The sequence below is a fragment of the Bactrocera neohumeralis genome, chromosome 3, assembly GCF_024586455.1.
Source record: "Bactrocera neohumeralis isolate Rockhampton chromosome 3, APGP_CSIRO_Bneo_wtdbg2-racon-allhic-juicebox.fasta_v2, whole genome shotgun sequence".
Classification (NCBI taxonomy): domain Eukaryota; kingdom Metazoa; phylum Arthropoda; class Insecta; order Diptera; family Tephritidae; genus Bactrocera; species Bactrocera neohumeralis.
In genome coordinates, this window is record NC_065920.1 from 55,746,670 (window position 1) to 55,762,400 (window position 15,731).

A 15,731-nucleotide genomic window follows, 5' to 3' on the forward strand; every position below is an offset into this window, starting at 1 on the left:
TTATGATATGTTATATATCGAACAAAGAATTTGTCTCAAATTTTGTATTTCTAACCAAATTTCGTGTGCGGAATCACTGCCTCGTTTTGGACGAAATTCGACTTCTTCAACTGATGAAAATATTAAAATTGTGCGGAATATGGTGCTTGAAAATCGTCAGGCAAATGTTGGAGAAATCTCCCGAGTCCGTTTGAATAATTTTGGTGGATATTTTAAGTATGAAACGTGTTCTTGCTCGACTCCCGATAAAGCTGAATCGTTCTCAAAAATAGTGATGTAAATAGGTCTCTTTGGACATGCTTAATCCTGAGAATTCCGATCCCACATTCATGGAGAGCATTATACCTGCCGATGAGAGATGGGTGTATGAGCATACCATGCAAACAAATCAACAATCAGCGGAATGGAAGAGAAAAAAACAGCCGAAACAAGGTCAAAGGCGCTGAAAAATCATCTGTGGTAACAAGCGATTTATATTCTTACAGCGTTCGGCACTCGAACCAACCACCAACGGCACCAATTTCAGACCGTTCGCGCTGCTGTCGCACTAGAATCAGCTCTTTATAAATTTGCTGAAGGATAGTTCGGAGTATTGTTCACAAGTGTGCAAAAACGTTTTGCCAAAAGTGAACGCAAAAAAAGTGATCAGCGATGGAATTCAAACGTAATAGTGTGATTGTTTTATATTTAGCTGGAAAATCACAGCCAGCAATTGTTCGTGAGCTCAAACACCTTAATGTGAATAAAGTTTTTGTTTGTCGCACCATCACTCGTTACAATGATACTGGTAGCATCGCAAAACGCCATGGAGGTGGTCATCAAAAGACTGCAACGTCACGTGAGATGGTTCGGAAAGTGAAGAAGCGACTTGAGCGAAATCCACGACGAAGTGCCAATCAAATGGCTAAAGAACTGAAAATATCCTACCGCAGCATCCGACGCATATTGAAAAATGAGCTCAAGGTAAAGCCTTGCAAGTTCCAAAAGGCCTATGATCTCACACCGAAGCAGCAACAAGTAAGACTTGAGAGAACGAAGCAGTTGCTTCGCTTGGCCGAAAGCGGTCAAATTCCGAACATTGTGTTTTCTGAAGAAAAAATTTTTCCGATTGAGCAATTCGTAAACTCTCAAAACAATAGGGTTTACTTGACCGACCGTTCATACGAGAATCTAAGTCATCGGGGCCACCAGGAGGCAGCACCCGCCACAAATAATGGTCTGGGCCGCTGTCACCGCAGATGGGCGCTCTCCAACTGTTTTCATCGAGCCTGGCGTCAAAGTAAATGCGACATATTATCGGGAAAGTGTTCTGGAGGCTGTTTTGAAGCCGTGGGCAAACAAACATTTCGGTCGCAAACCATGAACGTTTCAACAAGACTCAGCACCGCCTCACAAAGCGCGAGTGAACCAAGAATGGCTGAAAAACAACTTTCCGAACTTCATTACGACCACACAATGGCACCAGTCTCGAGATGTTGGAGAAAGCCATTGTCCGTGAGTGGGCTAAAATACCGGAAAGACACATTCGGGCAGCTTGCGATTTGTTTTTCGACCGTCTCAAGGCCATAGTTAAGGCAAAAGGTGGTCATATCGAGCAAAAGTGAATTGCTCCTGAATTGATGATTATTTTCACACATTTTGTACTTTAAAATAAATAAAAATCATTTTCGAAACCGGATTTATGGTTTTTTTAAAAACATTATTGCTTACGTAAACGCATATGCTACAAGGCGTGCGAGTAGCACGGTAGTTCTTGCACGGATCAAACTAACGATGCCTAATAAGTTATGCGCCCCAATGAACGACCAAATATTTGACACTAATTGGACGGATTACTTGTAATTCAATTACTGCATACAGCATTTACATAGATTTTTTACAGTTCTTTAACGCTTGCTAAATCAATTTAGAAATATTTTTTCGATAGTCGAAGAAATCTGTCAATATAACATTGATTTATGATCTATGTACTTTGGCAATCTTTAAACGCGTTTTTCTCAGAATGTTGCTTTTCAAAACGGTTTAACTCTCGAAGGAACAGATATTTAGTTCCAATTTGGAGAGAACACTTTAACGCCATTCTCTATCGCTATATGGAAGCTTTTTTTTTAAATCTTCCCTACGAAAATCTGCTAAAGAGGTTCTAATAGGACATCACATAGTGCTGCGGGTTAGCTTATGTTGAATCAGAACATTTTTTTAATACGCATAAAATAATTGTCATATATGAAAATAAATTTCCACAACTCTGACACAGTACAACAATTCTTCTTGATTGCGTATATATGTTTCTCATTTGTACACACAATAACATTTTTTGCCTTATATTACATACAATTTTTGTACAATGTTCTGTGTACAACCAGTATCCCCATTTAGCACTATGACAGCCATCTTCCTAGACAAGTTAAAAACCGTAAAGAGTAATATCAAGGGAAGTACGCATTGTTTGCCTGCCGGATATATTTACTTTGTTAGGTAAACACCATCCAGCGCCTGTTGACCGCAATTTCCTGTTTCTAACTGTTGGCTAGCCTGTACGATTGGGTTGTTTTCTATTAATGATAATAATTATAAGTTCTGCTAAAATAATTACGATAAATGTCAGGTGATGTTCTCTCACTTGTTCTCCCTTTTTCATATTTGTTTGATATTTTGTGGTTTACCAATTACTCTGCTCTTTCTCTTCCCGCTCGTCATTGAACTAATCACAACCACAATATATTTTGACCACAAATTTGTCAGTGATTACGCTGTAACAACAAGAGTAATAATATCAGGGAGGCGACTCAGAAATTAGAAGATGCTTAAAGCTTTATAAAAATGGTTCGTTTAATACTTAATTATGCATAAATATTTAACGGTGCTATGGTATATAGTATAGCTGTATAGTCATATTAAGTTTGTATACTAAAGTGTAGATGTCTGAATGTACGAAAATGTTTTCATAATAATTTACCAAATTGACGATTTCGGTTTCAAAAGATGACACAATTATTCCAAATACATATTAATACATTGTTTACTTTTAAGTCGCAAATAAAGTTTTAATGACTGAAAATGAAAATCTAGCAATTATCGTATCAAAAGCGAGATAAGTTGATATATGTATGTAATTTGTTGCGAATAATTGCCTTACTTTTTTCGTAAGATAAAAATATCATATATGTAAAGCTTTCGCTTCAAAAACCCGAGTTTACATACAGCAATAAAAAAATTTAGCTAACATATTTATTATCGCTTAAATTTCTTTTTCTAAATAACCGCATATCATATAAGAAGAGTCTTTAGAAAAATAATTTTCAATTTTTATTGGCACTAGAACTGCTTTTCAGTTGCACTCTTCTAAACTACGGTGGTCTAATGACTTCAGTTCTTGAGTGAGAACAGTTTTATAAGGATGCAGGCTTAAATCGTTTCTCAAAATCCGCCAGCTTGTGGTTTGAAACAGTTCCAATTCTTGAAAACGTCTTGAAATGCACAAAGTGCAGTCTTCAGCAAGACTTGCCTGAACGGCAATCAGAAAGTATATAATCACAAACTGTTATAAATGTTGAAAACGTATTGAAAAAAAAAAAAATTGCTACAATGTTTAAGAGGAAAAAGCCAAACTTTCCTCGTTAAAAATATCTGGTTTTATATTGAGCGAATAATGCTTTACTCACCCTTTAAGTAATTGAATTTTCATTTAAACAAATTTTGTTGTAAATCGTTCATAATAAACATTTATATGAGTCACGGTAAAACTATGAAGTTTAGATTTGCACTGCACTGACATTTTTATAAATGAAATATACAAGTTTGAATACAAACATTATTTCCGTCACGGTAACGTAACGTCAATTTTTTAGGCAATGTGTTTTCCTATTCTGGTGTACATCAAAAATTGTATAAATAGCAGAAAAAGCCATATTTGGACAGATACTATTGTTTATTAAAAGAAGTGTAGTAATTAAATTATGATTGGCCGTTTATAGCAGATAATAGTAACAGTACAAACGAAACGGATGCGACAATACGGAGAGAAGTGTCACTTCACAAGATACTAATTATGTTTTAATTACTGTTGACAAACGGACCCTTGAAAGATCTTACCCACAATGTTGTTTAAACCATTTAGATAATTTATGAGGCCAATAATGGAGTTCCCTTGCAGAATATTTAACTAGAACTGTGTCTCTGATTTTGTAACGTTAATATGTTCCTACACAAATAACTGCCTTTCATTTATGTTACACTCTCATATTTCGTGCACATTTTCTCAAAGGGATATCTATGTTAATAAATGTGGCACTTTGTCAGTAACAGATGTTTGCTGTTTATTAGCCAAATAATTTCACAGCTGGTTCGGAGTCAAATATATAAATACATGGCAAAATAAGTAAATGAAATGAATGATATAGCAGTCATAAATTAGATTATTTATGACAGCATTCTAGATATATATATATATTGTTTTTTAGTATGTTTTAACTCAAATGCTTTGGCAACAAGAAATGGCGCAGCATATTATAGTAAAATAAAATGCAAGAAAAAATTTGTTTTGTTTGAGGTTTGCAATTTAATTTATTGATAACGGTAGATCTGTATCTATTCGGTTTTCTCCAACCAAAAGTGAGTATACTGAAAACTGAAGGAATATACCCAGGACAATATGTTTTGAATAAAGTATGTAATTTTCTCTTAGAAGTGGCATACATTTTCCTCTGAATTTTCATTGTAATGTAACTCCACCCAAATATTCTGTGTAAGGTTAATAAGAGTTCTTTCCAGTGGGCTTGTGCGTATGAGTAACATTTGGGCTCTATAACATAATACATATATATAAAATAATAACAGAAATATTTTGACAAAACGTAAAACTTGACTTTCATATATCAATGCACATAGATTTTTCATGGTTAATCATATTTCATTCAATTTATTTTATTTGAAATATGTACATCCAGTGATTGTTAGTAGTTTCTCAATTAAATTTTCGATTATTTTAAGTTAATATTCTAAAATTTAAAAACTGAAACAAATTTCTGGATTTTGATTATTACAAAAATCCAAAATTTTTTATAAAAACAGAAAATTATCTATGCAGCAACGTTATTACCATGTACAATTACCATTTAAATTCCACCCATGGTGTTTCGCACTGTAAGCGCGCTGCAAAATAAATTTATTTACGAAATTGCCGACTCTATTTGCTGATTTGCGTAAATATTTTTACGTGTTCACAGTCGGCCAAACAAATGGAAACGTGCTAACCAGACAGGTGAGCACGTGACGGGGGGTAACTAAGTACGGAAATATGTGCAAGTAGTCATACATACAAATAAATTTTTGCACAAAGTAATGTGGCAGATGGTGTAAAAATCACTTTATACACCTATAAGAGGCAAACAACAAAGGCCATGTGAATTTTTATTGTGATCAGGCGGCTTTTTAGAAGGCGAGCTGCGAGTTGTAATTGAAAATATTTTATGTTAATAGTATATGAAAGTGTTCTGCATTAATAACCAAAATAGCTTTCCAAGTATATAAACGAGTAAATGCTAACTTGGTCACATGCATTACTGGTAAATAAAGGGTAAACTGTTAATCTACTTCTGTAGTGATAATGAGGAACCAACTGTTTATTAGCAAAAACAATTGTAAACTGAAGCGGGCAAAAAGCTTACTAATCGAAGACAGCTAGTTTTACCCACCCAAGAAATCTAGGCAAATCGCACTCTTGACAGCGATATTTTAAATTATTGTACACAAAACTACACATCTGCTTGACAAACATAAAGTTGAGAATTGTGCGATATCTTCACTTGTATGTGAATACATCTACATTTATCACTTCATCACTTTTTATTTTTTTCTTTGTTTACTTCGCATTTATTCATTTCTCTTCCTTGTCTATCCATGAACTTCTGAATTGCTCTTTAAACTTTTATACGTGTTTACGTGTTTGTGCTGTTCCGCTTTCAGCAGGCGCTTGCAGTAGCGGAAAGATGAGAAATGAGCGTTAGACAGACGGCGGGTACTTGGACACAATATGTTTACATGTTAGAACAAACCCCAGAGCTGTAGGCACAAGGTGCTGAATACACCAAAAAAGTATTATATCGACCATCCTGATTTTCTTTGATAGCAAAATCATCGTTCGTGCATACTGATTTTGATTATGACTTTGCTCTTATTGTGATGCAATTTTACCAACAAAGCAACATACTTACGTATAACATATCAAATGTAAATATATTTATGTTGCGTTCTTTAACATACGTCTTATAATTTACCGTTTGATGCTCAGTCAACTAAATGTGATTTAATATTCAAATTTATCGTATGAGGCCAAATGTAAAGTTCCGTTCTCTCCAGAGTGCGCTTGGTTTTATTGTACAGGAAAAATGCAAAAATATTTGCTGAAAAAAATATATTCCAAATATGTCTTAAAGAACCAATTCATTAAGAAATGTATTTAAAAAATTAATCATAAAAATATCAAGAGGCTTTATATAATAATATTATTTTCCACTTTGTAATTTAATACGACCTAATGATCTTATCAAATTGTGTGGCTTTCTCAATTAATCTGCTTGCACCAATTTAATTTAAAAATTTTCCAGGAAAATGAACCTATTAATGAAGCACCTGCAAACCACCACAAAGAGCAATCAAATATTAAATCAGGAGAAATATGCGTAAGAGAGCAATGAATATGACGAAACCTTTCTGCCCAGTTACTGGATTTATATAAACAGTGTTTTTTTTTTTAATATGTGGGACAAGTGCAAATAAAATATTTATTATGCAAAAGCGATTTACCATTATGTCTAAACAATCACTTGGCTCAAAACACTGCCAGGGTTGGTTCGAAAAAATTCCAGCCAACAGTCCCAATTTTCCAAAATATTTGCGATAATTGTGGACCCCGTGTAAATAATATTTCCAAAAAATGTATATTGCTAAGTTGAAAGTACTGTTCTTAATGGCTACGCCAAATATTGGATTGTCAAAAAAGTCTTGCGGTATTTTTATTGAATTTTTTTTTTATTGAAATTGAAATGAATTTTTGATGACTCATGCCCAGCTCTTGACCGATGCTACGTCTGCTACTATGCTGGTCTCTTTCGACCAATTCAGCGATTTTATCGCAATTTTCGACGAGAGGCCTTCCGGAGCGTGCGCATCTTCGACCACCTCTACACCAGAACGAAAACGTTGAAACCATAGTTGTGCGGTGGAAATGGAAACTGTATCGGGTCCATAAACTGCACAAATTTTATTGGCGGCTTGAGATGCATTTTTGCCTTTATCGTAGTAGTACTGTAAAATATGCCGTATTTTCTCTTTATTTTGCTCCATGTTTACGACGCTATAACTCACGAACGACTTAAAAGAAACGACAATCAATCAAACACGTCTTAGCGCGTGAAATGAGCTTTCCAACAAGGTATAGCATGGCCCGATGCGACGAATAAAACTAGAACTACGCGCTTTCAGCGCCAACTAGCGAAAATGCCGCAAGACTTTTTTAACAACCTAATATGAGCGCCATCTGTCTAACAATGTCGTGTGCGGAATCGCTGTGAATGTTGTAGTAGGTTTCAGTGATCTGCAGTGAATACTTGGCTTATGAATACACTCTCATATTCATAAATCACCCCCAATATTCACTCACACTTGCTCTCACTAAAAATATTATCTTCTCCCAATCACATGGCTTGCCTCTGTAATAATGAGTGTGAATATGTCTCACAATCACTTAGCGCTCACACTTGGCTTGGCTTGCTTCTCTGTATACAATTGTCTGAGCTATTCGTTGCATACTATTAGATGAGTTGAAAGGCTCATGAATACATTCACTAATAAGTGAATCATTGTTTATTCATGAATATATTCACGAATTCCGTGCCTATTCAAAATATATTTTATACCTACGCGGGTGGGTTTTAAAAGGAACGAAACGCGTGATTGTAATGACTACAAAACTGAAACTTCTTTATTTCTTATCCTTTTATTCAATTATTTTCTTAAGCTTTATCTTACATTCTAGAAATTGGAGAGCTTAGGTAGATGAGTCCCTGAAGTTTATACCTACGCGGAGTAGGTACCTACCTGCAAGTAGTGCGGCGTCTGAACGTGTATTTTCCTTGGCAGGCAATTTAATAACTGATAAAAGAAATCGACTTGCACCCAAAACCGTAGATAATATAATATTCCTGAATTCAATATTTAAGACTAACTAATATGGCAATAAGACCTTAGAAACTTAAAAAACAAAAATATACAATGATATTGAGAATTAATTTTGTGCAATACCTCAATCTTAATATACACTGATGGTCAATAGGTTAGACGCACGTTTAATTGCATTACAATTGTTTAAATATTTATTATTTTAATGATGATTGAAAAAAAGTTGAAATGCAAAAACATGGATAAATTAATGATAATATAAATATAGTATTCAAATATTTATTCACGCTTAACAAAATTGTGTTTTTCAAACATTTTCTTAAAGTAACTCAAAAAAGGTGCCTTTTTCTTGGTCATTAGAATAGACGCACATACGCTTTTAAATTTTTTATAAGAAAAGAATTTTTTTTTTAACTTAAATTTGTAGTTCTTATAACTATTTGGTTTATTAGAAATAAAGAAATAATAATTTCAGTAATGAGTACTTCCTCCTTTGTTGGTAATAACTTCATATATCCGGTCATTCATAGAATGATACAGAGAATCTATGTAGCTCAAGGAAATTTCCCTCCAAGCATCTCTAATAGCTGCAGTTAATGTTTCCTTATCTCCGTATTGCTTTCCTCCTTCGTATACCTTCCGTGTTAGCCAGCCCCAAACATTTTCAATTATGTTCAGATCTGGAGAATATGGTGGCCAGGTCATGACATTAACGACTCGAAATAAACGACTTTACTACCCGGGCGTTATGAATGGGAGCATTGTCTTGTTGAAAAATCCAAGGAATTGGTCCAAAGAGATCTCTTAATTGTGGAAAAACGGACTCCAACAATGTTTTGAAACGAGCGCCGTTCATCTTCTGATCGATAAAAACCAAGTCAATCGTTCCATAAAACGTGATGGCACCCCACACCATGACACCACCTTCTCGGCTATGGTGGCGACTTAAATATAACTCATCTTTCCGCAAATCGTGATAATAGTATTGAAAGCCATCAGGGCCATCTAAATTAAAACGTTTTTCATCAGTAAAGACCACTGAACGCCAATCATTAAGTCGCGTGCCAGATTGAACAGTCCATGTCATGTATTCTTTCGCGAATCGAAGCCGTTTTTCTTTGCGTAGTTCATTCAGAGGTGGTTTTTTCTTGATTTTTAAACGCTTTAGGTGTTTTGCATTTCTAATTGTACGCTGAACAGTTGAAAGGCTTGCTTTTACTACGGCTAATTCCTTAATCTTAGCTGCAGACTTAGTCGAATTTGAAGCAATTCTAACAATTTTGCGTACTGATCGTTCAGATAGCGCTTTCTTTTTTCCTTTAAAGTTTTTTCCATATTCCTCTGGATCCTTTAAATATCTATCAACGGTTCTGGAGCTGCGTTTTATCTGTTTGGCGATGTTTCGATTGGATAGTCCTTGGGAGTGAAAAAAGTCTACTTTTTCACGTTCCAATAAGCTCAGAATAGTAGCTTTTCCCATTATTACTTTAAATATAGCTCGAAAACAATTTATTTGTTTATTTTTACTACTTTCTTAATAACAAAAAGTGCACTTGTTTACGCAAGACAACGAAATATAAAGTGCGTCTATTTCAATGACCAATCGCAAGCGCACGTGATTGCCATAGACATTTCTGGAATCTTCGAATTTACAGTTATTTTTTCGCAAATCAACCAACTATGAGCAAATATTTTTTGGACAAGATTCGAACTTCGACAAGAAAAGCATTTTGGACAATAAGAACAAGCATGATTATAAATATAACAATTTATTAAAAAAAAACGTTGGTACAGAAAAGGCGTCTAATCCATTTTTGAACTGTATATGGAAATGCCTGAAGAAAACGACTCTGTAGAGTTTGGTTGACATAGCTACAGTCGTTTCCGAGATACGTACGAAAAACTTAGTAGGGGGCGGGGCCACGCCCACTTTTCCAAAAAAATTACGTCAAATATGCCCCTCCCTAATGCGATCCTTTGTGCCAAATTTTACTTTAATATCTTTATTTATGGCTTAGTTATGACACTTTATAGGTTTTCGGTTTCCGCCATTTTGTGGGCGTGGCAGTTGGCTGATTTTGCCCATCTTCGAACTTAACCTTCTTATGGAGCCAAGAAATACGTGTACCAAGTTTCATCATGATATCTCAATTTTTACTCAAGTTACAGCTTGCACGGACGGACAGACGGACGGACAGACGGACGGACGGACAGACAGACATCCGGATTTCGACTCTACTCGTCACCCCGATCACTTTGATATATATAACCCTATATCTGACTCTTTTAGTTTTAGGACTTACAAACAACCGTTATGTGAACAAAACTATAATACTCTTCTTAGCAACTTTGTTGCGAGAGTATAAAAAGGAAAATATCAGCGAGAAACTAAAAACGCACTACGTATGGGACAAAATTGTTTTATTTTTCATTGCCAAACGCGGCGAAAGTAAAATAAAGTATCTGCGGCTGCACTTGTTGCCTATGCTGCTTTCTTTACCTTTGAGCTTATAAACTTGAGAACATTTTATTGCAACAGCAGCCTGCAGGGTACTGGCTTCTATGTTTTTCATTTCCGTTATAAGCACAATATTATTCATTTCAGAGCCAAATTATTTCTAAATATGACTCTAGTATAGGTAGCTCTGCATAAGGACTTTGACGGGTCCCAAAACGATTCGATAATAGCTCACTTCCGACTGGCATTAAAAGCTAGAGTAAAATGCGCCATGACTTTTTAAATATATATATATACTTGTACTTTCTTAGCATATAAAGGACAGGACGAGGTCGCCTTAAATTTTTTTAATGAATGTAGGCGCCAAAAAAGCATCAATATATCTTTACACGACGTTATTTGATATTTTTTTCTGATAATTAGGTACATTTCCTAAATATGTTTTTGTCGCTTAACTTTTTATACATAGGTGTGTACTTTACATCGCTGCAAAAGTCTGCTGAAAGCAAAATTGCAGAAAATTAGTATTCACAAAGTACATCCCATCTTTGTTTGTTTGCTTATGATCGTAAATAGTGAAAAGTGATTTTTCGTGGGCTCTGCTCGCGTTACAGTAGATGCCTTTTTGTTTGAGTATATGACTACATGCAGGTTTCTCCCCCATCGGATACCCCCCGCGTTGGTAGCCTTTAAACAACATTAAAATGTAAAAATCAGCAAACAGAAAAGTCAGCAATTTTGTAAATAAATTTATGTTCTAGCGCCCCTGCTGTGTAAAACGCCACAGGTAAAATTTTAGTATTAATGACGTATGGTAATAAAATGTCTGAATGAGTTCGTTTATGTAGTATATCAGCATTCAATATATAGTAATAATATTTAGTATTTAAAAATTGTTTTTAACTCATACGAGGGCTGCTATATATATTTCTGGCCCAATAATGAAAATAGGAATATTTATCGACGAAAATGGTTTTATTGTTTTTGAAAATATTCTCCATCAAGATTTATATACTTTTGCATGCGCTCAAACCAATTTTCGAAGCACTTTTTCCACTCCGATTGAGACACCTTGAAAACATGGTTTTTGAATGCTTCAACAGCATCTTGTGGCGACGAAAATCCTTGACCACGCATTATTTTCTTGATGTGTGGGAATAAAAAGAAGTCATTGGGTGCCAAGTCAGGGCTGTACGGCGGATGACCCATCAATTCGACGTTTTGGCCGGTCGAAAAGGCGCTGGTTTGAGCCAATGTGTGAGAGCTGGCATTGTCATGGTGCACAATGATTCGTATTCTCTTGTTCGTTTTTCGAATTTCTCCGAAGACTTCAGGCAAACAAATGGTGGTGTACCACTCAGAATTGACCGTCCTACGTTGCTCAAGCGGAACAGTCGCCACATGACCAGTTTTGCCGAAGAAACAGGCCACCATTTGCTTCGAAGTGCTTCTTCCACGAACAACTTTCGTTGGATTTGGCTCGTCTTGGAAGACCCACACGGTCGATTGCTGTTTTGTTTCGGGCTCATACGCATAGATCATGATTCGTCACCTGTGACGATCTTATAAACGTCTTTTGAAGCACCGCGATCGTATTTTTCAGCATTTCTTTACACCAATCCACACGAGCCTTTTTTTGAGCGATTGTCAAATTGTGCGGGATCCAACGAGAACAAACCTTTTTTACGGCCAGGTGTTCATGCAATATCGAATGCATGCTGGTGGGAGAAATACATAGGCATGCCTCTATCTGAAGGTATGTTACGGTCTTGCATTATCAGTTCACGTACGGCATCGATGTTTTCTGGCACAACGGCTGTTTTTGGACGACCTTCACGGAATTCGTCTTTGAGCGAACGTCGGCCACGATTGAATTCGTTGTACCAGTTTTTACAGTGCTATAGGATGGTGCTTCATAGCCATACAAAGATTTTAGTTCATCGATGCACTCTTGTCGTGATAATCCACGCCGAAAATTGTGAAAAATGATCGCACGAAAATGTTCACGAGTTAATTCCATTTTTTGGCCGAGATGAATTTTTTAATTCCCTGTAAATAAAGCAATTCACGATTAAATGACAAAACGTTCTGAGTGATTTTATGCTAAAATATATATAGCAGCCTCTGTACAAGCTAAAGCGGTTGATAAAACTCAGTAGTAATATAGAAGAATAACAGATAATGATTTTATTAAGTTAACCATTTGAAAAAAATTTTTCTTTAGTCTTATTTTTCTTCACATTTTACGATTGCAGTTTTTATTTATTTCATGCTAAGAATGCTATATTGATCCTGTAGGAAAGAGTTCTGGGGTAAAACTTCTTGAAATATGTTGATGGGTGGTGGTCTAACTAAAAATACTAAAGTTGTGTTGGATGTACTTTGCATATATTGTCCCTAATACAAAATTCATATTCGCTGGTACTAATTTGGAAAAGCACTCATTGACTATATTTGGCAGATTGACATTCCTTTTATTGTATCATTTAATGTTTTTTTGCACACGCCATTTTTTTCACTAAAAATAGATCCATGTTAAACAAGCTTTTAATATTCCCATACATTCTTTTTTCGATATTTTGATTTTTGTAATTAAACTTTACTTTTATTGCAGTTAATTGATCAACAACTTTTTAAAGTTGATACTCTAAGACTAAATGTTTTGTTCTACAAAGGAGGTGTTAATGATTTTTTGCATTCCTTTAAAAGTTTTACGCATTTAAAATTGTGCATCAAATGTTCAGTAATCACATGGTACACCACATCGCATAAACAACGTATAATGTATAAGTCACTTGCATGAATGCACAGATTAACTAAAGTCCATAGTTTTAGGGCAAAAACAGAAATACACGACTTTTGGTTCTGCCACTAATCGCGTAAAAAAAAAATCGCATAAAAATGGTTAGTTTTCCAATATTAACTGACGAATTGGTTCCGAATATAAAAAATATCGCGTATAACAAAATATACGCGCAAAAAAATATTCAAAAACAATACAATAAGTCTCAAATTTCAGACTTATGATTTATTCATTCATAACAAAATAAAAAATACAAAATACAAACCATATATGTATAAAAGAGAAGAAAATAGAAAATAGGTAGATTTTTTGAAAAAACCGTTGAATGCTGTTTAATCACTGTCATTATCCGTAGTGGAAATTATTCTTAGCCGCTTATTTTGATGGCCGGCACTGATATCACTAGAATTTGTATCAGAATCAATAGTAAGAACCATGGATTGATGTTCTGATTGACTTAGCATCTCCGACTGAGTTTGCACCATAAACTCAGTTAATTTTGTTTGAATGCTTCTTTTTGGACCCAATAAATTCCGATGTAGTTCTTTATATCTTAACGTGCAGAGACTCAATTCTTTTTGAAAAATTCGTGCACGTTCTGCATCAGTATCATTTGCTACAAAATAGTTTTCCAATTCTGCTGCAAGTTTAAGACCAAGCAAAAAACGAAAAAAAGCAATCGCGTTAAAGTGAGAAATTCGCGTAAAAAAAGGAATTTGCGCTGCAAAAATAACCGCGTTAAAGAGAAATAGCGTAAAAAGGTAAGTTCCAAAGTAAACAGGACTTTTTGAATCTAGCTCCCCCTGATGGCACAATCTACATGTCGAGTGGTGCGTTAGAATTTGCTTTCTTTATCGATTGTCTAGTGAGATTTCATGACATTTGATTGAATTGAAGTTATAGCATTTCAAGTGTCAGTATGTTTGTGTTATCGGTGCGAAAATGAGCTTCGAACAAAGATCCAATATTAAATTATATTTTGAAATTGGTAAAACTTTTACCGAAACATTTCAATTCATGTTACAAGTTTATCGCGATGATTGCCTATCCCATAGCAGAGTACACGAGTGGTTTCAACGTTTTCAAAGTGGTCGTGAGGACATAAATGACGATCAACATGTGGGACAATCAAAATCCATGATCACCGGAAATTCCATCGAAACTGTGCGTGAATTCATCAAAAGTCAGCCGAAATCATCATTGAAATTCTTTGAAATGGAATTGAACATCTCCAGAACATCGATTTATCGCATTTTTATCGAACATTGGGGCTTACGAAAGATGTGTGCACGATTTGTTCCCCACAAATTGACTGACGACCAAAAATTGATCCCTTTATCTATATCTATTGGTTTAAGGTGATACGTACAACCGTTAGGTGTACAAATTATAATATCCGGGACAACTATTAAATTATTTAGTCACTTGGTTATTATGTAATATAGTTTTTAGGTAATCACTATGCATTATGGGGTATACACTTTGTGATAACACACAATGTGCGCACTTCCACAGATTAAATTTAGACACATGCGCTACACGCATATTTTCATATTCAAGACACGTTATTAACCGTATACTTAATATTTTACGTAATCGTAAACTTTCCATGGTAGATTTGATATAAACTTTAATTAAGACCTGAAAAACAACCTTATTTTATGTCTATACATGAAAATTTTAATAAATGTGCTTAACCATTTTATTTGTAGTTGTCATGAATTTAATGTTATTAGGCCATGAATTTCATTATGTAATTTTTGTTAAACATGCAAAACATACTAAGTAAAGCATTTTTTTCGAAGCGTAAATATGTTGTTTTTGTGAGTAATTCTTCTTTGTGCAGAAATATTTCAAGGTGATATATGATTATAATTAGCTTGGTTTTATTTACTGCTGAATTGTCTCTTATTTTGGCATCTAAAAAGCTGGCCTTTTTCTCAGAAACTTATGACCTCTTAAAATTATAAATATTAAATTTTTAAAAGTATTCTGAGGATCGAAGAAGCATTTAGTATTAAAAGCGTAAAGCTTAAGATGTCACAAATATTTTAGTGCTATCTGAAAGCATAAAACTATCGTATGCCAACTTTATGTCCTGAGTTTTGGGATTTGATAAAGTTGAAAACATCGCATTACGCCTTACCACCACTCGCCGCTAGCTTTAGTGCCCTTTTCAATCACATCCTCATAACCACTTTTAAAAGTCATTCATAGCCGGTTAGTCTACAGCTTTACAATCTAATTTTAACAACCATCAACTATGGCATCGAATCAACAAATGATTTA